We start from the raw sequence: 25,328 nt of genomic DNA, 5'->3' as shown, positions 1-25,328 counted from the left end.
CTGAATGTTAATTGTACTACTTAAAAGAAATCACCCCTGTGTTGTTTCTGACTTAATTGGTCAAACTGGATTGTATTCTCCAATTCAGAGAGGGCCCAGATTCACTGTTTTTTCCCTGGAGGGCATTGGATGGGAAAATTGTGGCTCAGCTGCTCCCTCTTCCCACATAAGTGCCTCCACGGGTGGATTGGTCTCAGTTTATAGAAGAGTGGGGCTGTAGGGGGGAAATACTGGTCACCATACCTTTCACAGTTCAAGCCATTGCACAGTAAATAGATCCTCTGAGGGAGAGATTGTGAGCAGTGTGTCATGAGGCCAGTGTGGCTCTGGTCTCCATGGATCTCTTCAGATATATGTGGATGGGGTATAGCGGACCAAAGCCCTGGCCGTTTTTTGAGTGGGATGGGTCATCAGGCTAATATCTGCCTTCCTGATGGGACAATTACAAGGAATTTATGAGTGGAAGCTCACGAATTCCCTGTTCCCTATTTGAGATTTTGCTGTGTCCTGTCACCTTTATGGAAACCTCTGCTGTCCTGTAGAGATGAGGCGTTTTCTTGACTGAATTGAAGGCATGCTACTTCTGTGAAGCTGGATATGTCAGAGCCCTTTCTTGTTATATTATTAATATAACTTCAGTAAGTGAGGGATTGGTGGCAACATAATAATTCATTAATATGCATTAGCTCTGTTGGGTAGGCACTGTTTCTATCGGTTTGTATAAAGTTTAGTACATTTCGGGAACTGCTGCAGTATAACAGTGCAGATATGAATGATGTCTTTATTTATACAGAACATAGAGTAAGGAAGGTACACAGTAGTAGTACACAGAGATACTGATACACACCTATTTTTACTGTTCAGAAAGATAAACTGAAAGGCATTTAAGCTGCATTGTCGTCTTTAAAATAATTTATGTGAACACATACAAGAATAAAATAGAGGTAAAGAAAGAAGGGGAATCACTGTGATCCAGTGGCTAGGGCATGAGACTGGGACACGGGAAATTTGAGTTCTCTCCCAGCTGTGCCACTGTCTTGGTGAATAACCTTGGGCAAGTCCCATCATTGTTCTGTGCCTCAGTTTCCCTATATGTAAACTAGGAATAGGGAAGCTTAACTCTCTTTATAAATCACTTGGAGCTCTCTGGGTGAAAAGCACAATATAAGAGCTAGGTATTATTAAAATATTACATTGCAATGAATACTTAATAAAATATAAAATACTAGCTTAAAAATAATTGTAACTTTTCAGTAAGTTGCAGCCTAATAGGGGTAAGGGTCCAGTACTGAAACACTTACACACATGAGCAGCTGTACTCACAAGTATATTTACTCATGTGCATATATTTGTTTTCAGGATTAGACTCTCTGTAATTCCTCTTTTATTCACCTTCTAGGACTTGCACTCATAGTTTCCTTTCTCTATGGCAGTCAATGACATCACAAACACTGTAAAGAACACTGCTCACTGCTCTGGTCTAGTCTGCGCCCCTAGAATGCCGGCACCCCTAGGCATGTGCCTACTGTACCTAATTGGAACTCCGGCCCTTCCTGCAAGCATGGGGAAGTGTGTGTGAAAATTGGTCTGTGCTGTAAGGGTAACTGAACCAGTATGAGTGCTGTCACTGGTAAAGTCACTGTTTCCCCAAAGAATGGGGGTCTGGTAGAGGAAATCTGTGAGGATACCCCTTGTTTGTCCTGTCAAGGACAGATATCACCACTAGCCTGGCAGATCTAGGGTGACCAGACACCAGGTGTGAAAAATTAGGACAGGAGTGAGGGGTAATAGGAGCCTATATAAGAAAAAGACCCAAAAATCGGGACTGTCCCTATAAAATCGGGACATCTGGTCACCCTAGGCAGATCCCCAAGGATTTGTGGTAGGCCAGGGGCATCCAGGATGTGACCCTCCATTCCTATTCCCCAGACTCCCTGACAGCATGGCTCAATTGAAGCCATGCTCCTGGGGACTCTCCCTATCTGCATCTGTTCCAAAGACCATTGAGGGACTCAGTGGAAGAGTTAACAGAGCCTCAAGCTATATTATTTTTTTATTCAGATCCTCCACAGAGGAGGAATGATGTGCATCTTCCTTAACCAGCCCACTCCTAACACTGTGGCCCACCCAATCTCCACATGCTCCTCCCATGTCTGTTACAGATGAGGGCCAAATTCTCTTCTGATATTCAAGGAGGCAGCCCTCTTTCACTTGGCTGGGAACTGAGTGGTTCCATTCCAGGGCAGAATTTAGCTCGATCTCTCCTTTTAGACAGCACTGTAACAGTTGTTGTTACTGGCTCTCACACATTTCTGCTTCTGTCTTTCTTCTCACTTTATATATTTTAAGGGTGCTGTGGTTTCTCTGCAAGCTCAGTGATTGGGGATCTGTGCATGTTTGGGACAGCTATTGTTTCCTTTGTGCCAGTCTGGACGATATAATTTAGGAACAGTGAAATGGCCTTGGTTCCCATGCCTGTGAGGAGTCTTCTTGGCACTTGAGATTGTTTCTAAAAATGCTCATTGGGTACAGATAGTCTTATCTGTCCAACCTTTAGTTGTGAAAGATACTTTCATTTGGCTTCAGAAAAATATCTAATACTGATGATTTTATCCATTGTATTTCCAGAATTGTGGGAGTTGTTCCTACAAAGTGGTCTTGGGGTGGTAATTATGAGGAACTACACTTTCAGCAATTGTAAAAATCAGCCTTTTAGGCATTTACAGTGGAGAATTTAAAATCTTGTCTAAATTAATAAGATTGAGTAAAATGCCCTTTTTTCCTCATTGCTGCCCCAGAGGAGCTGCAATGATATTAAAAGGTTCTTATGTGGCTCAGTGTGATGGGGTGGACCCCCCACACTAGCCCTGCAAAAGCTGAATTAGATCAGGTGGGCCCAGTCAGCTAATTAGGCTGCAAGCAGTGGAGGTTTAGGCAGCTAATTAAGGGCAGGCTCATCTGTGTGGGAACAGGCAGGGCACATATAAAGCCTGGGAGGTGGCTCCTCCCCCAGTGGAGGTTGGCAAACCCAGAGAGGGGAGAAAGCCAGATATGTAGGAAGAAGCCCAGGGAAAGAGCAGCAAGAGGCAGGACTGTATAGGGTGTGTGGCTGCTTTTTAGAGGGTCCTCGGTCTGGAACCCAGTGTAGAGAGAGGGTGGGCCTGGGTTCCCCTATCAGCTGCTGGGGAGTGGTGCAGGGCTTTGGAGGTGGTAGCCAGACAGCAGGTCTGGAAAGACTGAATTCCCTGGGACAGGAGGACTTTAGTGACCTGGCCTCAGGCCCAAGCCATGGAGAGGAAGCTGCAAACCTGGGAATGAGCGGGGCAGCAGAGTGACACAAGACAGGAGAAGACAACACAGGAGGGAGAGTGCAAGCTGGCAGAGCTAATCCCCAGGATGGCCAGCAGGAGGCACCGCTCCTGGTGAGTGGACCCTGTGACAGCCAGCATTAGTAGCAGTGCATAAGTCTTAGTCCTGGCATATGTCAACCAACTCAAGAAATGTTTTAGTAACTGGATTCCATCAAGGGAGCAGCAAGTGGGGGAAGTCAAGGTTGAAAGTCATCCTCATGATTAATTAACAGGATCACCTACATACTGATAGCCCACCCTCCCCCTGTAATAGGTCCCTGTTCCCATGAAGCTGATGGTCTAAGTAAAAGTGGGGAAATAACTAACTCAGGTATTTTAAACTCTTACTTTGGAACTAAATACAAATATTCTAAGGGATTGTTAGTACTATTTTATGAAATTCTTTTACAAATTGGGTTATGAACTATGTTGTTACTCTGCATCCTTTTGAAAACTTCACTTCTTCCAAAAGGCCAATAAAATCTAGCCCTAATGAACTATTAAGAAAATAGATGACAGACGTAAACTCCAATTAAAAAAACTATGAAACTAAGAAGCATGCAAAATCTTATCGTGCATTCACATTGTGTATTTTTCACTACATTTTATCTCTTAGCTTTCATTTGTGAATTGTCTGTTTTGGGTCCAATCATTTTCAAATATGCACAAGAGACTTTCTCATTAATTTTTCAGGGGATGGTTCACATGGCTAAGTATTTGCAGAATTGTTGTCTTCAGGGCAGGGACCTTTTTTCATACTTGTCTGTAAAGCATATAGCATGTTTTTGACAGTATACTCATAATCCTATTCTATCTAAGGTACTTGTATGGCCCCAAATACTGTAGTATCTGAGCACCACACAGTCTTTAATGTAGGCCAAGTGAGTTGCCCAAGGTCACGTGGCAAGTCTGTGATGAAGTTGGGACTTGGACCCAGGTCTCCCAAGTCCTGTAGGGTAGTGGTTCTCAACTAGGGGTATGTGTACCCCTGGGGATACACAGAGGTCTTCTGGGGGCATATCAACTCATCTAGATATTTACCTAGTTTTACAACAGGCTACATAAAAAGTACTAGCAAAGTCAGTACAACCTAAAATTTCATTCGGACAATGACTTGTTAATACTACTCGATATACTATACACTGAAAAGGAAGTACAATATTTATATTTCAATTGATTTATAATTATATGGTAAAAATGAGAAAGTCAGCAATTTTCCAGTTTTGGTGTGCTGTGATGCTTTTGTATTTTATGTCTGATTTTATAGTCAAGTAGTTTTTAAGTGAGGTGAAGCTTGGGGTACGCAAGACAAATCAGACTCCTAAAAGGGATACAGTAGTTTGGAAAGGTTGAGAGCCACTGCTATAGGGTAGTGCTCTAACCACTGGCCCATCCCTCCCTCTAATCAGTAATCAACATGGGACATTTCTGGGATTTTTCTCAAGCCTTGGATATCTAGTCTATTTGTGCTTTTAAAATCTGTCACTGAGATTTTTACAAAAGTATTCAAGGAAAAAAACATAAAACAGGCAAGGGCAATTTATAAAATAAAATTAAAAAATAGAAATCAGGCAAAAGTTAGAAATGGAATAGAAAGGGCAACTATAAAATCAAAATACATAGAAATAACTATAGAACTAATGTGTCAGTCATCTCCTTGAACACTTTGCTAGTATATTGTATCTCTTATTCCCACCATTCATCTGTTTCTTTATTTTAGACTGTATCTTTCCCTGTGTTTGGAAAGTGTCTAGTATGTTGTGCATGCTACCACAACTCAAATAACAAAAAGACTGAACTATATACAGGCTTGATCCTACAAACATTGAAGCATGGAACTGTAGTCACCTGAGCAGTTCCATTGACTTTGTTGCACGGGATTTGTTTTAATTAAAAATGTAATATTTTTTTACTTTTGTCAGCTGCTCTAGAGGAGATAATCCCTGATATTGATAGGTACCAGGAAGGTATCAGCATGGTAGATTTACCATTGGCTTGATGGGAGCAGAGTTAGGCTAATACTTCATGCTCTTGAAAATCCGACCCCAAAAGTTCTCATGAATATTACAACATGCATGTTATCTGAAACGGTCATGAGTGAATGTTCGAGACTTCAGTCAATTGGTCTTTCTTAACTTTATTCATTATGCTTTCTTGAGGAGGGTATACCTAAAGTCTTGGCTGAATATGGGGTTTTAAAAATGGCCTGTGATTGTATTCTGCATCACCCTACAGCAGCTCTAGCAGCAGAGGATCAAACCGGTTCAGCTGCTTTTTCAGTTCATGTCTCCAGAAGCAGCAGAGTGAAATGTCTGTGTCAGTTTCACTCCAGTGTTGCTTTTGCAGGTCCCACTAAGGAAGTACTGTGCTGCAGGAACATCAAGTGTGACTGAAAAGAAGAGATTCAGGATGGGAAGGAAGAGGATGAAAGGAGCAATTAAACATGAAAGAGGGGGTAGAAAGAGCAGAGACTCCCCAAGAGAACAAGGATTGGCTTGCTGTTTATTAGATTTGAAACAGAATTCATTGTCAAGCTATCCAGGCCAGCAGCGGGCTAGGAATACTGTGAAGGCAGCACACTTATTCCATAGGGAAAATCTGAGTGCCTCCACTTTCTTCCTTATCAGCATCCAGGAAAAATAGCTTTAGTTAACTTTAGGGGTGGGTGTAGTGACTCCCTCAGGCCTACTGAAGAAACAGCATCAACTGGCAGCAGTGGGGGGTGTATGTCTGTTAAGCTAGAGAGAGTGAGAGATTGAAACAAAGGGCAGGAGGGGAAGGGGCAGAGATTTATACAATCTCCTCCATCAAATGAAGATACACCAAGCAACAGAGTGACACAATCGAGTCTCTGAATACTGGGGGGGGGGGGGGGTAGGAAGAAACAAAAAGCTCAGTCTTCCTTCCAGTATATACAAGTATAATGTATACAGGAAGGGAGAAGGAGTTTTCTATCTTTTCTTCCCCTCCACCCCCATATATATATGGATGGGGATGGGGGTAAAACTTCAAATTTATCATAATCTACTAACCAGCGGCTGATAGGAAAGGAGGATCTTTCAAGCATTTTGTAAGGATAGCAACTCATCAGGAATATTTCTTCCCCTCTAGCCTCCATTCCACTGTTGATAAGCCCCTGTCTTTTTTTTTTTAGCCCTCTTCTGGCCTGGTTTTTCCCCTTCCCTTTATATTCTGCCCTGTCTCTCTGCAAAACTCCCTTACCTGATCTCTCATTTTCTTTTCCACCCCTCACCCCACCCCTGTCTCGGTTCCATATCCCCTATTCCGTCATGGTTCTGCATCTCTCTCCTAACAGCTGCCTGTTTCTTCTTTCCCTCTAGTCCCTTTTCTTCACTGGTGGTGGTGGCTCCCCTGGCTCACTGCCAGTTTCTAGATGAAGTGGGAAGAAGAGATGTGCTGCTGTCAGGGGTCAAAACCAAAGAGGATACGGCAGCAAGGTTAGTTCTGCTGGTGATCGCTGCAAAGGGAGCAGTTGTGTGGTTTCTGTTCAAAACAGTTGTCAAGTTGTGGATGCTGATAACCTGGCCAAGTATAACCCAACTATAACCCAGTATCAAATCTTCCATTTTGGACCAAGATTATTGAGAAGGGCATGGCTAGACAATTCTCAGAGCGCCCAGCTATGTCAGATTTTCTTGTCCCTTCTCAGTCTGGATATACCCAGGAGCATGGCACAGAGCCTGCATTGTTTGCTTTAATAGATTATCTCCTTCAGGCATTAGATAAATATAAGGTGTCCATGCTGATGCTGTTGGAGCTAGCAGCTAACTTCAGTACTCCTAATTATGGGTGTTTTTAACGTGCTTGGGAACCCTGCCGTGAGTAGTTGGAGCTGCTCTACATTAGCTTCATGCCTACCTCTGAGAGGCCCCAAAGGGTAGGTTTGGGCAATTGATCTTCTGCCCCAATATTTCTCTTGTGTGGAGTTCTCCAGGCTTCATCTCGTTCAATGTGTTTATGGGACAATCAGGAAGGCTAAGTAAGGAGGCATGAGCTGCAGAGTTTGCAGTATGCTGACAACATCCAACCCCCTCCGTTTCATCTGACCCTGTGGAGTGCCAGATCCAGTGACTGTTGGAGCCAGGGGCATGAATGAAGATTTGCTGGCTGAGTGCAATCCAAATAAAATGGAAGTAATTTTGGTATCACCATGAGACCTGCCACAACCAGGAGAGAAAATGCAGGGTAGGAGGAGAGCCCTTTTTGTTAAACCAAATGGGATGCCAGGATAGACGACAAGAACAGGGAGATCTCTGGTTTCCCCAGAGCCTCTAGCCATCCATCTCTATCATTTCTTCTCTTTTATCTTCCTCATTCTTTGTATTCTACTTCCTATTCTTTCCCTCTCCTCCCCATCACACATTGTTTTCTTCCTCTTCTCCAAAATCTTTCTGTCTCGCTTAGATGGGCGCACACATACTGCTGCCTGTCCCTTACTTAATTTGATACTTCCTTCCTCTAATTCTTCCACAGCCTGTTGTAGTATTGTGGAGGAAACAGCTGTATCAGATCTCCCCAGGCTACATGCTGCGCCTGCTACAGGTGGGAAGAAGGAAGTGTCGTAGTTGCTGTTGCTTTCTTCTGCCCTCTGGACAGTTCATGCAGCAGTGCCCTGCAGACCCCAGAGGGTAGTAATGACACATAAAGATAGAGGAAAGATGTAGGTTAAAGAGAGACTTTCATTACTTAACTTTCTTGCATTTAAGTCCATCTAGCTGGCTGTTATCTTTCTACCTTAAAAAATAAAGGTAAACTCTTACTGTTCTGTTAAGATAGCAGACTTTCTTCCGGTCTTATAGTTATGGGTATGTTTGGGTTTATACTGTAGCATGTTTCTGGAAAAACAGGTGGTGTTATCTCAAATACTGAATGAGAGATTTCCCTGAAAGGCAGTGCTCCTGTTCTGAATGATGTGATCATGCACAATTAAAGCCTTGCTTAACAAGAAGTGAGGAGGCAGCACCTTTCAAGCCAACTATTTTATGTCTAGTTCATTTTTTTTCTGACACAATATAATTTACTGTGTTTGTATGGTAACTCTCTATGGACAGGAAATACAGTACTTCTATTTAATTTTAAAACATCTTATTTTTAACTATAGTAATTCTCTTTTATGTCATGTTGAAAGGAAATTAATTTTTTTCTCTCTTTATATTTCATTAGTGAAATGGGAGTATAGAAACAAACACGAGGTCAAGGATGGTTGGCCAGTACAGTATCTGCTAATGATTTAAGTAAAATATACACAGTATGATTATATAACCGAATAAATAATGCAAATCAAAATGCTAGTTAGGTAGATTTTTTAAAAACTGTTATCTGTACACTCTTTCTCTTGTGAACCAAGATGTCACCTACATGACAATCATAACCTTAACTGCTTGGGAGAATGGAAGAGGCCTATGGCTAGGCAGGTGTCTCTCATATAGTACACTGTCTTGCAGTTTTCCTATCTGACTTGCCGTCTTCGGATGTTTGTAAACTGATTTCTTGAACTACTGGCAGTTTCCTCCTAATCTACATTTAAAATCCTATTGTGGTGTTTCCACTCATGGCTTGACAGTTAGCAGATTGCAGCATGTTAATTATTTTGTGTTAGTGGAGCACTTAGAACAGGGGTGTCCAAAGTTTTTTTGGTGAGGGCCAAATACATGCGGGCCAATAAACGGAGAACAGGCGGGGAGGATTTTTGCTGGCCGGGCCAAAAAAAACCCCCGCGCCGGAGTTGGGTTGCGGGCCGGGGCGTTTGACACCCCTGACTTAGAACTTATTGAGTAATTTCTATTTTCAGAGTAGTACCGTTGTTTGTACAGCACTAATATGCAGCACATTTCTAACATTTTACTTAATATCAGGTCTAATCAGACCTGATCATTGGATCAAATCCTTTAAAATTGTGGCAGCAGATTAACTGGACACTTCAAAGCCAGGTGCTACAGTATGCATTTTATCAGCACAAATAACACCTGGTGGCAGACAATAGTATTTAGAAGTAAGCAATCATGCTTTAATAAGAGGCTTGAAGACATGTCCGATCCTGTTAATAACTTACATTATAAAGTATCTTTGTGCCAGTAAGCGAACAAGATGTTGTTGTCATTACAGTACTGCTTAGAAACCAGCCAACTGAGTGAGGTGTGGGGGGGGGGCATTTTGCTAGGTGCTATACGCATGCACAGTAAGAGATGGTACCTGCCCTAAAGAGCTTACAATCGAAAGAGACAAAACAAAGTATGGGAGGGGAAACAGAGGCACAGACCAGTGAAGTGACTTGTTCAGGGTCAAGCATCAGATCAGAGCCCAGAATAGAAACTAGGTCTCCAGAATGAATCCCAGTCTGGCGCCCTGTCTACCAGTCTGTGCTGAAGGACAACTTCCAAGAAATTTGAGTCTGAGGGCCCAGGACTGGAGTTTATGACCTGCCACCAGGATAAGCTTTTTGCTATCTGCACCACTGTTACGTACTTTTTGTAGAAGGTTCTAGGCTAATGTCGTTCCCTGAAGCAGAGGATGCTCTGAGTCCTTCTCACAAACGAGTGCTCTTGAGAGTGACTGTATTTTGGAAGTGTGCACGTAGTCAGCTCAGTTGTATCTTTTATTCACAATCGTCCATTTGCTTCCTCACTTCCAGAAACAAACATGTGAAGAAAAATTCTTTCTATATCCTGATTGCAGAATAAATTTAAATTGAAAACCAGGAAACGTGGAGGCAGAGTTGCGAGCCAGTTTGATTTCTATGATTATCCAGGATCCTAGAAATCAGTTGCCCAAGAAAAAACGCAGAATTTTCATTTTTACAGAGAATCTTTAGTTTTTACGTTTTGTGAAAAAGTAGAAACGTTTTACTGAAAGTACCAGTGTCACTTATTCAATGTGTGCAACCTCCCCCTCTTGTGGTTGATTTTTGAATGCGCTTTAAAGTTTACAGTGGAACCTCATTTATCCGATCTAATTGGGACCAGGCCAGATTGGATAATAAAAAATTGGAGTAATCGGGAGAATTGGCAAAGAACTTTCTATCCCTTATTTTAATGTGGAAGAGGGGGAGCTTGGGCAGTCAGCTCCACACAGTGCTGACAGCCAAGCCTCAGCTGCCTAGGGCTGACTGTCCGAGCCCTGCTACTGTCTGCCCTGGGCAGCTGGTGGTTTGGTTAATATGGAGAGCTGGATAATGGAGGCTAGAATAAATGGGGTTCTACTGTACATCAATAAAACATTGTGTTTGCTAATATATATATACACACACACCTCTACACCAATATAACACGACCCAATATAACACGAATTTGGATATAACCCGGCAAAACAGCGCTCCGGGGGGGCAGGGCTGCGCACTCCGGCGGATCAAAGCAAGTTCGATATAACTCGGTTTCACCTATAATGCAGTAAGATTTTTTGGCTCCCGAGGACAGTGTTATATCGGGGTAGAGGGGTGTGTGTGTGTATATAGCTATCAATTGGCTAGGGAAACTAAAGTTCAGTATTTCATTTTAATCACAGAAAAACACAGATTTTTGTTTTTATCAGAGAATTCTGGATTTTTTTATCATGGCAAACTAGGATCCCTGGTGATCAGTACTTTCCTAGTGCTCTGCACTCTTCCATACTATGCTTTAATCAGAGTGCTCTACTTCTCATCCGTGAAGCAGGAGCTGAACAGCCTGGGAATATATAGCTCTCCTTTCATGTACTAGAAGGTTTGGTAGATGGAAGACTGCTCGGTTGTGGGGATACTAGCTGTGGTATGGGTCAGTCACCAAACTTAAAACTGGCCTTACATGTCACATGTTTTAAAAGGCTGATGTAGAGCCTTGCAGGTGAGGCTGTGTAGCAAATTGGAGCTAAAATTGCCTATCACTTTAACTGGTTACATTAATATGAATGAGCAGCCCATCTATACTCAGCTATTAGTTTTTGGAAGTCTTCCTTTCTTTTGCCATGATTTTTAGATTGATTCTCAAAGAGAGAAAAGGGGCATTTAGAAAACAATGATTTTGCATGTTGGATTTGATCTATGCATCATACCATACTTGAGTGAAAACTCCTGTCTTGATGGCTACACTTGTATTATTGCTTTTCCAGAAGACACTGGAAATGTTCTAAAGAAAATGACAGCACAAGGCACAGAGGGATTAGAGGCAAAAGACATTAGGGTACTGATTATTATATAGATAAGCCTTTACAGTTTTGGAGGACAGACTTTTAACTTTCTCTGGTTCCTGAAAAAATGTCTAACTTTTTTGATAAACTCTGCATCTTCTTACAGACATGTCTGTCTTTTATTTTTCTCCAATAATCTAATGAAACAGAGTAGTATTTACTCATGGTCTTGAGCATGATGTAATCCTTATTATGTCTTATTTCATGTTTATATCTTGAGCATTAATGCAAGTTTTAATGCCCTGTAACCTAGCAGGGTTGTTTGTTCCTGTTCTGGAACACAATGTTGGCAGTTTCCCTCTTTCCTAGTCTATGGGTTGAGGTGGCCAACAACAACCTCAGGTGCAGTCTATCTGCAGTCCCTGTAAAGGGGATAGTTCCAACTGCTGTACCTAAATTATTTATGTAGCTGAAGTATGACAAATAATAGAAACCTCTATTTGTAACCTTATGAAAGTGAGAGACTCTTTAGAGCTCAAGTCTAAGGCAAAGCATACTACGGCCTATGGTTACTCAACCAATGGCTTTCCCTTCTGCATGAGCTGCTGTATATCCAGTGAAGTAATTTATTGTGATAATAAAGAGACTTCAGTCTAAGTGTTGCTGCTTTGTAGTAGTGATGCTGATTGGACCACAAGCTCAGATAAAGGGCCATTAGCAAAATAATAATGAATTAGAGGCTGAAGGTCAGTGAATACCTTTAATAAAAAAAAAAGTTTGGTAAATAATGCCAAAAATGTACCCCGAGTGTCACAATAATGGCTCTAGTTAGTTACAAAAAAAAGCAGCATTATGACTCTTAAGCAGGGCAGAACAGGAAATATAGGGTAATTAGGGTAATTCTAATGCTTAGAATTTGTTTTTGAGTTTCTGTTTACATTTATTCTCTGCAATGCAACTAAAAAAGACCACTTTAAATGAGGTGTCGTACTTGTGGAGAAACATACGGCTTTTAAAATGTAGAAAGTATTTATTTTTTGTTCATGTTGGAGTACCAAAGAAATAATCGTAACATAGATTGCTGCTGTTTAATGTGGAAAATTCATTTTTTGACGGGATTGTATCACCTTTATTTTAAAAAAAAATTAGTTTTCTTTATCAATGTTTATTTGTAGCATATGTATTTACATTACATTCTATAGACTCCAACATATGTTTTCATTGTTTTCAAATATTCAGATGTTTTCCATCTTTAATCTGGGATCCTACACAACGTAGCTGAATGCATAAGTCTATTAACCTTGGTACAGGAATGGGTTTCGATTTTGTTGGTGCAGGGTTTTCATTAAAAATTCTCCTCCCCCCCCCCATTCTCTTAAAAGTATCTGATCACTTGCATTTGCTGTTTAATGCATCTGTGAAACTGCCTCTGTACATCATCACTGTAGTCATGCGTTCTTTGGGATGCTTTTACTTGGCATGCCCTTTTCTATTTAGGTGACTGTTTTCCTGTGTTTATTGATAACATATTAGGTTTCTCTTTTCATGTGTTTATGTATGTTTCTCAGACTCAAATTTGAGTCTGAGAAACATCACCCAGAGGGTGGGGTGGCGGGGGAGATGAATGGGGAAGCAGCGTGAGCCGGGGGTGGCGGGGAGGAGAGGAGCCCAGGGAGGCAGCAGGGGCCACAGATTATGGAGGGTGGGGGAGCCCAGGGAGGCAGCAGGGGCAAGGGGGCCAAAATATGTTTGTCCAGCGTGCCATTTTCCCCAAGGCCAGCCCTGCACATGAAAATTAACTGGCCACAGGTTCACCTTGCAATCTCTTACTATACATGCCTTCACCTGTGCTGATGCCAGTAGCTCTCTCTAGGACAAGCCTACTCCTTCTGCAAAAAGTGGCACTTTCCTTGTAGCCACCTCAGAAACCACTGAGCAGACTTAGAGGGATGAGGATGACAGTGGGCTCCTGCCTAGATCCATGCATTTTTTTGGACACTCTCACCTACACATGCTCCTAGGGTGGCTGTGTTTATACAAGATCAAGAAGAAGTTGGATCCCTGGACTTTACCCACTTCTGTGAAGATCCTGTGCGGATCCTAGCCCTGGCTCTTCAACTTTCTGTCTCCAGGCATTTCTTCTCCATGATGGTTTTGGTAATAGCCATCCAGACCACACATCCATCTGTGATATGGCCACTACGACCAGAGACCTGTTGCAAAACTATCATTAATCCCATCACTAACCCATTTTTTAAAAACAGAGCTGCATAATGTGATCAAACAAGTGATGTCACATGGAGCATGCCTCAGAGTGGATGGCATCCCTTACCAGAGAGCCCTGAGCTAGGAAATGTTTTCATATAAATTATATATTCCTATAGGGATTGCACTCAGTGGAAAATGCTAGGATGAGGCAAAGGGAGTGAGGGGATGGGGACGGCAATGCAACTGGCAGCCATTTCTTGATCGATGTTGGCCAGCAACCCACAGGGCATGCCACTTTCGCATAACATGAACTGAGACCATGGTAAGGAACTCTGAAGCCTACTTGACAGCCTTCCTCAAAGAGGCAGCTGCAGTCTCCTCCAGGTATCCAACAATGAATCCCAAGGCATATTAAGATTAATTGGGATCCCCTTCCCTCTAGGGGAACCATGTTTTTCCCCCTCCTCTGAAAGTAATATTTGTCACTATCACCTCTCTGAAGAGACCTACAACTTTCTCAGTAAACATGGGCTCTGTGCTGACCATCGCATTCAGGACACCCTTGCAGGGTCTCGTAAGAAGCAGACTGGATGCACATGTGACAGGCACTTCAAGACCCATACAACAAACCTGCTTGTCCCAGGTTCCCAACCCATGTTGGCAGCAGTAAGGACGGCTAGGCAACTTGCTGTACACTTGATACAAGTTACCCTCTCTCCAGAGTCATTAGCAGAAATCGAAATCTGTTTCTGAACTTTCCCAGGGTATATTTGGGTCACTATCCTTCTCCCTTTTGAAGAGGCTTCTCATACTGCATTCATCCCCAAAACCAGCCTGGACGTGACAATGTCCTGGTATTTTAAGCAGAGACAAATATCTCTTGAGCTGTGTTTCAGTTATCACAGCCTGTAAAGCCTGGAAGGATGCACTGTGCCTCAAGGACCCTTTTCTTAACCTTCTTTTGGCTCTTCCAGCCTATCTGGCCATCAAGGGCAATATGCTGAGGAGGGGTCTCCTCGTGGAGAAGGGTGTCTAAATCAGCATACTCCCCATGCCAAATCTTTTCTTTTAGTATTGAGGAGTGGTGCTAGCCTGTAGCTGCTCTGTACTATATCAGATGGCCCAGACCTGTCCCCTAAACATTTATGTTCCTTGAACATTAGTAGTACTTTCTCAGGAAATGTTGGTGAGATCTTGGTTGATCTGGGTGTTTTGACAAGCCTTGGCTCAGCTTCCTGAGATACCTCACTTCTGTCTGGCGTAACATCAAGTGGCTGAGCAGGGCTGCAAACAGCTGCCATTGTATTCTCCCCTTGCTGCCTGAGTGTTTGGGTGGTGTAAGTCTTCCCATTGGCAAAGCCTTACAGGTTGCAGCATCGCTCAGAATAAATGGAGATATTATTGTGAGTTCTCAGCTGTGTGTGATTAGAAGCAATAACCTGGATTCTGCCTGAATAGGAAATCTGCAATATTGATTCCTGTTACGTTTTTGTACCAAAACCCTCTGGAGAAATATTTGAATTGAGATGCCTAAGTCCGGGTTTTAAAAAGATGAGAGAAAAGAAGTTGATATTTCTCTCTACAGCAAGGGGAGATATTTATATCTGTTAAGATCAAGGATGCATATTTTCATATGTGGTTACTGTAACTATTCATGGAAGTGCCAACCTGTTGCCTAAGTTATTTTCAGTTTCAATATGGAGTACGTTCATTCATTCTAACAACTCCATTTATGATATCTCCTTTTATAAGGTCTCTTTCTCCAGATGCTTTTAACATTAAACCCCAAGTAAGGCCCATTCCTCCTCTAAGGAGTCTGAATTTGGCTTTCAAGGGTCAACACTTTCTTCTATTAAAATTTGTAACATTTTTCATTCGTTTCCTCTAACTATAAAAATCATCTCCCAGTAGGTGTCCCACCTGCCAGAAATCCTGCAGCACTTAAGGTTTCAAATCTAGCCTATCCCAATCCTGGGCAATGTTGCAAACCACTGGGAAACATTTATTTTGCCAGTAGAAGGTGAATGAATCAGTTTAAGGAATGGTGATGTGTTGCATAGGACCTTGTACAGGCTCTCTGCACTGGTGCGAATTTTACCCTAGTACAGTGTCATTGCAACAGGTGCAGTATAGGTAAGAACAATGGACAGTCTAATGAACTTAAAGATCACCGACTGAAATATTTGGAATACATGTAATTTACTGGTGTAAAGTAACTTTCTCTTATCCCCTCTATCACAAAAAAGATGGCTGCCCATCAGCAGTGCACATTTGTCTAAATTGCCAAGTGACATTTTGAGACCCTGAGATAACAAATGTTAATTATGGGTTAAGAGTCATTCCTTTTAGACATTCTCATTAGATTAGGAAGAGCTCTACCATAACAATACCAGGTGCTGGGTTTGTTAGTGAATTAACTATATGTACAAAATTGAACATCTTCCCTCAGGATCAGTAGATTGTCAGATGCCAGTTTTGAGATTAGCCTGTTCAGAATAAAGGTATGAATAAAAATCTGCAGGAGGAAGAGAAAGGGAACTTTGTAATAATTCACTGTTCCTGTTGCTTCAGGATCAGATTAAGATACAGCTCTCAACAAAAGGAAAAATAACTTTGTGATTGGATTATGAAACATTAAGAATATTGTTGGCATAACAATCTATTATAAAAATCACATTGGCATGTCTGTCGATTATTTGTACATACATTTTAATGGTCTCCCATCCCCCCCACCCCCTGCAATCATGGTTTCTTTTGTCCCAGGAGGAATTGTGAAGTTCAGTGGAAACAGGAAATTCCCACCCACGCTACTAGATTAGATTTTTTTGTTTGTTTATGTACTAAGCCATATAACAGTTTTTGATATAAATATTCTGAAGAGTTTAACAATCTAGTAAAATGCTGATCATGTCTCTAGCTACCCTTTCTTGTCAAACTGAAATAATCTAAGCCTTTTACATAGCATACGGTGTTTTTAGGCTATGATGTGGTGATTGTGGGCTTCATCCTGCATTCCTTGGGCAACCAAAATACCCATAAATGTCTGCAAGAGTTTTGCCTGTGTAAGGAGTGTACATTTGTGCCCAAAATAACCCACAGTCAATGAGCCCCTAAAAGGGGGGAGAAGCAGAGTGGTGGCAGCGCGCTCAGGGGAGCAGGCAGAGCGGAGGTGGAGGATGCAGGGAAAAAATTCTCTCGCTTTTTCCCCCGCACGCACCAGCTCACCTCTGCCTCCTCTCCCGAGCGCACTGCTACTCCACTTCTCCCCCCTCCCTCCCAGGCTTGCCGTGCAAATCAGCTGTTTTGCGGCAAGCCTGGGAGGGAGGGGTAGGACGGGAAATGCAGCACACCTGGGGTGGGGATTTGGGGAAGGGGTTGGAATGGGGTGGGGAAGGGGCGGAGTTGAGTGGGGTCAGAGGGTTGGGCGGGGGAAAAAAATTTTGCTCAGAGTAGCAAAAAACTTGGAGCCAGCCCTGCATTTAGCACACAATTATGGCTTGATCAATAACACTTTTAGATCAGTTTAAAACTAGATTGAATAGTGAAGAAAATTAAGTTAAATTTCTGAGGAAAGACTTATACTAGAATACAGCAAAAATAAGAACAGATTTTAAGGCTGATTCCCCACACTGGCACTTTGAGTGCAGAAGGTGGGGGCCCACAAGGATTCTAAAAATTATACTGGCCACTCCAGGCTGGTAATAAACTCCCAAGGTTACAGCTTCTCTCTGGTCTTGGATGGGTAGATGCTGCCACTACCCAAGTGCAAAAACTCCTTTTGACCCAGGAAGGCGCACTTCGGAATTCCTCCCTTTGGGTTACCCTCAAGCCCTTTCACTCCCTCCGGGGAAGAGCTGAGAAAGAAAACAAAGGAAATTAGCTGTTGCCACCAGCTAATTAAACAACCTATGCCCAAACATCTTAGGACAACACAAACACCATCTCTTCTTAAAAAAGGTAAATTTTATTTTTTTTTAAAAAGAAAGAAAATACATCTGGAACTTAGGCTACTGCTAGATTTAAAAAGAGCAACTATAATAATTAAGCATCAAGAATGGTTTTCTTGAGGTCCAACTTAATGGTTACAAGCTAAACAAAAGCATTTGGGGGTTAGCAGAGAGGAGTCCACAAGCCTTACAGAAAATAAAAGACATAAACCTAATTGCGTCTTTCAAGACATTTACTGATCTACTTACATATCTGGGGTTTTAAATTGAGTAGTTCTTAGGTATGATCTGGTGATTTTCATACCTGGTTCACAGCTTTTTACAGCATAGCTTCAGCCCTGTTTTTGCTCTGTCCCCTCTCTCCGGAGAACAACTGACAGACAGACAAAGGGAAAGTTTTTTCCCAATTTTAAAAAGTCCTAGCCCTCCCATTGGTTCTTTTGGTCAGGTGCCCACTCTTTTCCTTTTACCTATGGGCTTTTTTAACCCTTTACAGGTGAAGTAAGTAGAGAAGAGCTATTAACAGGAATTTTGTAGCTAACTGGCTGGCTGGGTGTCCATGAAAGCGAGCTTTCCCCCCCCCCTTCATTTATCGTAAGAACAGCCGTACTGGGTCAGACCAAAGGTCCATCTATTCCAGTATCCTGTCTACCGACAGTGGCCAATGCCAGGTGCCCCAGAGGCAGTGAATCTAAAAGGTAATGATCAAGTGATCTCTCTCCTGCCATCCATCTCCACCCGCTGACAAACAGAGGCTAGGGACACCGTTCCTTACCCATTCTGGCTAATAGCCATTAATGGACTTAACCGCCATGAATTTATCCAGTTCTCTTTTAAACGCTGTTATAGTCCTAGCCTTCACAACCTCCTCAGGCAAGGAGTTCCACAAGTTGACTGCGCTGTGTGAAGAAGAACTTCCTTTTATTTGGTGTCCCTTAGTTCTTGCATTATGGGAACAAGTAAATAACTTTTCCTTATTTACTTTCTCCACATCACTCATGATTTTATATACCTCTATCATATCCCCCCTTAGTCTCCTCTTTTCCAAGCTGAAAAGTCCTAGCCTCTTTAATCTCTCCTCATATGGGACCCGTTCCAAACTCCTAATCATTTTAGTTGCCCTTTTCTGAACCGTTTCTACTGCCAGTATATCTTTTTTGAGATGCGGAGACCACATCTGTACGCAGTATTCAAGATGTGGGCGTACCATCAATTTATATAAGGGCAATAATATATTCTCCGTCTTATTCTCTATCACCTTTTTAATTATTCCTAACATCCTGTTTGCTTTTTTGACTGTCGCTGCACACTGCGTGGATGTCTTCAGAGAACTATCCACAATGACTCCGAGATCTTTTTCCTGATTTGTTGTAGCTAAATTAGGCCCCATTATATTGTGTATATATAGTTGGGGTTATTTTTTTCAAATGTGCATTACTTTATATTTATCCACATTAAATTTCATTTGCCATTTTGTTGCTCAATCACTTAGTTTTGTGAGATCTTTTTGAAGTTCTTCACCGTCTGCTTTGGTCTTAACTATCTCGAGGAGGTTAGTATCATCTGCAAACTTTGCCACCTCACTTTTTACCCTTTTCTCCAGATCATTTATGAATAAGTTGAATAGGATTGGTCTGAGGACTGACCCTTGGGGAACACCACTAGTTACCCCTCTCCATTTTGAGAATTTACCATTTATTCCTACCCTTTGTTCCCTGTCTTTTTAACCAGTTCTCAATCCATGAAAGCATCTTCCCTTTTATCCCATGACAACTTAATTTACATAAGAGACTTTGGTGAGGGACCTTGTCAAAGGCTTTCTGGAAATCTAAGTATACTATGTCCACTGAATCCCCTTTGTCCACATGATTGTTGACCCCTTCAAAGAACTCTAATAGATTAGTAGGACATGATTTCCCTTTACAGAAACCATGTTGACTTTTGCCCAACAATTTATGTTCTTCTATGTGTCTGACAATTTTATTCTTTACTGTTTCAACTAATTTGCCCGGTACTGACGTTAGACTTATCGGTCTGTAATTGCTGGGATCACCTCTAGAGCCCTTCTTAAATATTGGCGTTACGTTAGCTATCTTCCAGTCATTGGGTACAGAAGCCGATTTAAAGGACAGGTTACAAACCATAGTTCCGCAACTTCACATTTGAATTCTTTCAGAACTCTTGGGTGAATGCCATCTGGTCCCGGTGACTTGTAATGTTAAGTTTATCAATTAATTCCAAAACCACCTCTAGTGACACTTCAATCTGTGACAATTCCTCAGATTTGTCTCCTACAAAGGACGGCTCAGGTTTGGGAATCTCCCTAACATCCTCAGCCATGAAGACTGAAGCAAAGAATCCATTTAGTTTCTCCGCAATGACTTTATTGTCTTTAAGCGTTCCTTTTGTATCTCGATCATCCAGGGGCCCCACTGGTTGTTTAGCAGGCTTCCTGCTTCTGATGTACTTAAAAACATTTTATTACCTTTTTGAGTTTTTGGGTAGCCGTTCTTCAAACTCCTCTTTGGCTTTTCTTATTACATTTTTACACTTAATTTGGCAGTGTTTATGCTCCTTTCTATTTACCTCACTAGGATTTGACTTCCACTTTTAAAAAGATAATAGGGTTTTTTTATTCACCATTCATCGTAAATGAAGAAAATTAGGAAAGCCTGTTGGAAAAGATACATAGAAAGTTGAATCCTTAATACTTACTTTTCCATGTAGGCAACTAGTTGTAGTTGCCATAGTGGATTTGTCTATCTGTTCAGTAGGAAAGATAGTATAATTGTATTACAGCTGTGCCTCATTCTCTATATTGGATGCTAATTCACCGAGGGAAATCCAAAGTGACAGTGATTACTGAATTTACAAGCCCTTAATGATCTAGGACCAGGTACCTGTTATCTCAGAAATGGCCTTTCTCTCTCTTTGCCTCCTCAAACTTATGTTTGACAAGAATGTTTTAGCTGCCTGTCCCAAGGTGAGTTTGCTAGACCCCGAGGCATGCAATTCTCATTGCTTTCTGGAAGTAGATACTGTTATAAATCCATCTAAGTCTCAGTTTGGTCTAATTTTAAAGCAGGCTGTAGAACATATGTATTTTTGTTCTATCAAAGTTTTCTTAAAAATGAACTTTTGGGGACATCTGGTATTTAGCTCATTAGACTGGTCTCCTGATCTATTTTCTTCAGGGTTGTTAGGACCAAACTATGACTTGCAGTGTGGGTGCACTACAGGGATGAGGAAGGGCTGAACGAGTTGAAATGAGACCCGTATATGTTCCTTTATTTTATTGTGCTTGCCAAGTAGCTGCTGTAAATGCCCCAAAGGTACAGACAAAAAGAGACAGCATAATTGAACAAGCTGGAACAGGTAAGTTTTAATGTTAACTCCCCCCGTACACCGCAGGAAGTAGAAAAACAAAAAGATGAATTAGGAAAGACTTGATAAAATAAATTGATGGTGCATTTACAATCTGTCCTGTGTAAAGGGTGACATGTAGCCCTGAAAGCTCTTTCAAGCAGGAGTAACAACTGGAGCTGGGCAAAAAATTTTCAGTGAAAAATACAGATTCAACTACACCAAAATGTTTTACGAATTTGTGTTGATTTTGCTGAATTGTTTGTTTTTGAAACAAAACAAATGTGTTTTTTAAACTACTTTGTTTAAAACATTCCTTTTATTTTTAAAAATTCAAAAATACTTAAGTGGTTGAAATTGGGGAAAAAAAACAAAATGTTTTGTTTGACCCCAATTTTTTTAATTTTTGAAAACTTTTGTTTTTGGTGTGACGCAAAATGACTCTTTAAAAAAACACCAACAACTTTCCAAAATTGCCAGTGAATGGACAAATCCGTTGTGAGTTTTTATTATATTTTTTTTAACCCAGCTGTAGTGACAACACAGTTAGCCAGCAAAACCTCAAATTAGAAAGAGGATAAACCTAATATTTAGCATATTCAGATTGTTGCCTTTTTCACACTAACCCCTTAATGGGTGCCAGCAGAATCACAAACTCATCCATGATGTTCTTTAAACAAAATTAATAAATGCCATATAAGAGGTCTAGAGAGGAGATAGAGTTGGGTGAGCCTAGGCAGCATCGCCCTTTATATAGGGAAGATTGTAAATGCACAACCTAGCACAGGGGTGGCCAAACTTACTGGCCTTCTGAGCCGCATATGACAATCTTGAGAAGTTTGAGAGCCAGCGCACACCTGCCTGGTGCAGGGGCTTGGGGCACCAGCCCTGCTCCTGCTGAAGCCTCAAGCCCTGGCAGGTGCGCCCCGCAGGGCTGAAGCTACAAGACCCCCCCTTCCTGCTGGGCAGAAGCCCCTACCCAACCATCCTGCTGCAAGGCAGAGGTCCCGAGCTCCCCCCACCCTCGAGCTTGGGAGGGGGAAGTGTGTAAGGGGGGTCTGCAGGCTGCACTTTAATGGTAAAAGAGCCGCAGGTGGCTCATGAGCCACCGTTTGGCCACCCCGACCTAGTAAATCTCCCCTTGACTCCCTGCCTTCCCATCACTGTGCAAGGAAGCTTCAGTTATTGTGTTGCTGGGTGGATGCTATTATATAATGTCCTGATTCTTTATTCATGATTTCTGTTTGTCAGTGAAAACTTGTTTTCTCAGTTAAACAGTGGAGGTAGAGAAGGGAGAACTGAAATAAATGTGAGGCTGGAAGAAACTGAGTGTTATACATCGGTTATGATTGGTATTTTTTGGGCCGGGGGCGGGGGGAGTGGTGATGGGGAAGATTGTATTAATTACAGACAGGTCAGGGCAAAGTGCTCTTTGTATCAGATGTCCGGAGCCAAAATCCTCCCATCACACCTGTGTAATTCCCATTGCACTTCAACCCTATTGCATTGCCTGGGTGAGGGCTGAATTTGGCCCCTCATGTCCTATAAGTATTACCCGCATTTTCTTTCTTAGCCCAAATATGACATCTATTAGCTGTGACATTTAAGCACAAGGTAAGCACCAAAACAACAACAACAAAGGTATGTAGAATGCGTATATTATATATGTGTGTGGTTTTTTTTATAAAGGCTAATTTTAGATGTAATCATTTTAGTTTACAAAAGTTAAGCACACCCTTCCTATACAGAATACATAAAATTCTTACAAAAGGACTTCTGAGCAGCTTCCAGGGACGACTTACTTCCTAGTCCCAAAATATTTTGCTGATCTCAGCAATGCTCACTTGACCCCCACCATATTTGAGCTAGGAATATCTGTTTCCTGTAGTGATGACGCTTTCAGCTCACCAGCTGTACTTCTTTCCCTTTCTCACGTTTCCTTTGCTTCTCTTTAATTTCTCATCCTTTCTTTAAATTTTATTCAATTATTTTTCTTTACTAATTTTCTCATGGATATCTTCTTTCTGATCTCCCCCCCCCCCCCCCGGCCAGGTTTCGCTTTACATGGGAGACACCTTTTTAATGCTGGGCCACAAAACTTTGTGGAGGCATAAATTTGGCAGCTTCATGTGATTTCTTCTTGCAGTTTCATCCCAGGCTATACAATTCCCAATACTTTGACCCACAGGGAACTTGGAGATACTTGCTAGTCAACAGAAATCCCTGGGCTTTGTGGAATAGAAACAATGACTATTGCCAATAACAATTCTGTTTTCTGGATGCCTGTCTTTCATAGGGTGACCAGGTGTTCTGATTTTTATAGGGACGGTCCTTCTTTTTGGGTCTTTTTCTTATATAGGTTCCTATTACCCCCCACCCCCAGTCCCGATTTTTCACATTTGCTGTCTGATCACCCGTGTCTTTCATAGCCTCGCAAGCCTGATTCCTGCCTTTTCTCTTCAGTTCACTGGAGAAAATGTGAAAAGAAAAATCCTATGGACTTTGTCCTGTCAGCCACTGCTGTTCCACTGCCTGTCTGATTAACTGTCAAACCTTAATGTTATGACTCTGAATTGTTTGTTTGCAGGCAACTTTTGAGGGCAAGGAATAGATTGTGTTTGTTAATACTACAGTACTTCTCTTCTAATTTGGCTTATATTTTCACTCCCCTACTCATGAGTCCTCGTGCTTCATTCTTCAGGTCTTCCTACTAGCCCAATGCGTTTCTTATTCAAAGGCTTGTAAATTCTGAGTGGGTGCCTGTGGGATTGTCTAATGCCTCACTGTGATACTCTGTTTGCATTTCTTAGTTAAGACGTGGCTCAGTGCCTCACAGGGTCAGACCCTTAATCTGTTCCAAGTCTTTTGGGGTGGCAGGTTGGGGTCAGGGCCACCCAGAGGATTCAGGGGGCCTGGGGTCTTCACCGCCGAATTGTCGCTGAAGACCCGGCACTTCGGCAGTGGGTCCTGGAGCAGAAGGACCCCCCCGCCGCCGAATTGCAACCGAAGACCTGGAGCGGAAGAAGCTCCGGGGGCCCGGGCCCTGCAAGAGTTTTCCGGGGCCCCTGGAGCGAGTGAAGGACCCTGCTCCAGGGCCCCTGATAAACTCTCGGGGGGGCCCCTGCGGGGCCTGGGGCAAATTGCCCCACTTGTCCCCCCTCCCCAGGTAAATCTTTTTCAGTCAGAAGGGAAATTTGCTTTGTCTGCCTGGGCCACTTTTTTCATTAGGCTGATGCCCTCACTCCCAAGTTGTAAGAATCTGATTTTCTCCCTACATTCCCCAGGATGGCACCAATTATTACCTTAATTCTCTTCTAGTTTTTGTACATCTGTTCCTTAACACTTACATTTCCTGTTGTGTGCTTGGGTAATTTACTGTGTGAACATAGAGACTCAATTGTGTTGTGAGATAATATGAAGTAGGTGGTGTAGTCTGGTATAGTTTCACTAAATTCTATGGCGCTATGCCTAGTTACACAACCTGAAGATCTTGCACATAGTAGTAAAGCTGCCCCTTCTTTCTCAAACATGCACTGAACAGTTAAGAGCATTAGTAGCCTCCCGATACTTCAATGAACTTTTGAAGAATTTGAGCTTGCAGTGTGATGAGCCTAAAAGAAATCTTTTCAACATGCTGGTCTTTGCTATGGTCTTAAAAAAACAACATATACAATTATACAAAGACAAACCAGGAAAAAAAATCTGAGTTGCTTAAAGGCTGTTTTGTTTGACCTGCTTACGTTTGTTCTACAAAATTCGCCATTGTAGTTGCCAGATTAAAATATACATTGGCTAATTCTTTTTAATATTATGGCCCACTACAGCATCCAAACTATGCTCGATAGTAGAACAAAGAACTATTATGTACTATTCAGCCCCTTGTTGTAGTTGTCAACTGGTCTTTTGGTAATGAATGAACCTAAATTGCTTTCTGTAATTAAATCTGTAGTCAAGTTGGGAAAACTGGCAGAAATATCTACTCCTTTTAACAATCTTTTGATACAGGTATATTCATGTTTAAGTTTTTAGAAAGGTTATCCAAACAATTTAAATAAAAATACCTTTGATTTAAGAGCAGAAATATATCTGTAATCACAGAACCTTTTAAGAACGATATCCGGAAGATTAAAAGACAAATCTATGAAAAAAGAGCACAGTAGTTTTAAAATAGGCTTAAACTTTGTGTGTAAGTGAGTGGGGCTGATTCTGTACTGTTATATCCATTTTACACTGGTGTAACTTCACTGAAATTAATGGAGTTGCTATTAATGGCGCAAATGAAGTGGTGAATCAATCCAATTGTCTTTTGCATGTGTTTAGCCCTGCATGCTACTAAGTT

General features: G+C 41.8%; 1 protein-coding gene across 6 annotated transcripts in view; it reads left to right on the top strand.

Annotated features, from left to right (window-relative positions):
- The window catches only part of PLEKHG4B (pleckstrin homology and RhoGEF domain containing G4B), a 203,262-nt gene that overhangs the window by 5,786 nt on the left and 172,148 nt on the right, over window positions 1-25,328 (top strand). For 4 of the 6 annotated variants that reach the window (XM_039525799.1, XM_039525800.1, XM_039525794.1 and 1 more), the window contains exon 1: window positions 3,046-3,422. The exons of 1 other annotated variant lie outside the window; for it this stretch is intronic. The gene's annotated coding sequence lies outside the window, so the exon portion shown is untranslated. Of the gene's footprint in view, window positions 1-3,045; window positions 3,682-25,328 lie in introns of those variants that run through there. One more of the 6 variants, XM_039525797.1, reaches the window with a different exon arrangement.

The sequence above is a fragment of the Mauremys reevesii genome, linkage group 2, assembly GCF_016161935.1.
Source record: "Mauremys reevesii isolate NIE-2019 linkage group 2, ASM1616193v1, whole genome shotgun sequence".
Lineage (NCBI taxonomy): Eukaryota > Metazoa > Chordata > Testudines > Geoemydidae > Mauremys > Mauremys reevesii.
The sequence above is the reverse complement of the archived record's forward strand: the minus strand, read 5'-3'. Positions and strand labels throughout refer to the sequence as shown.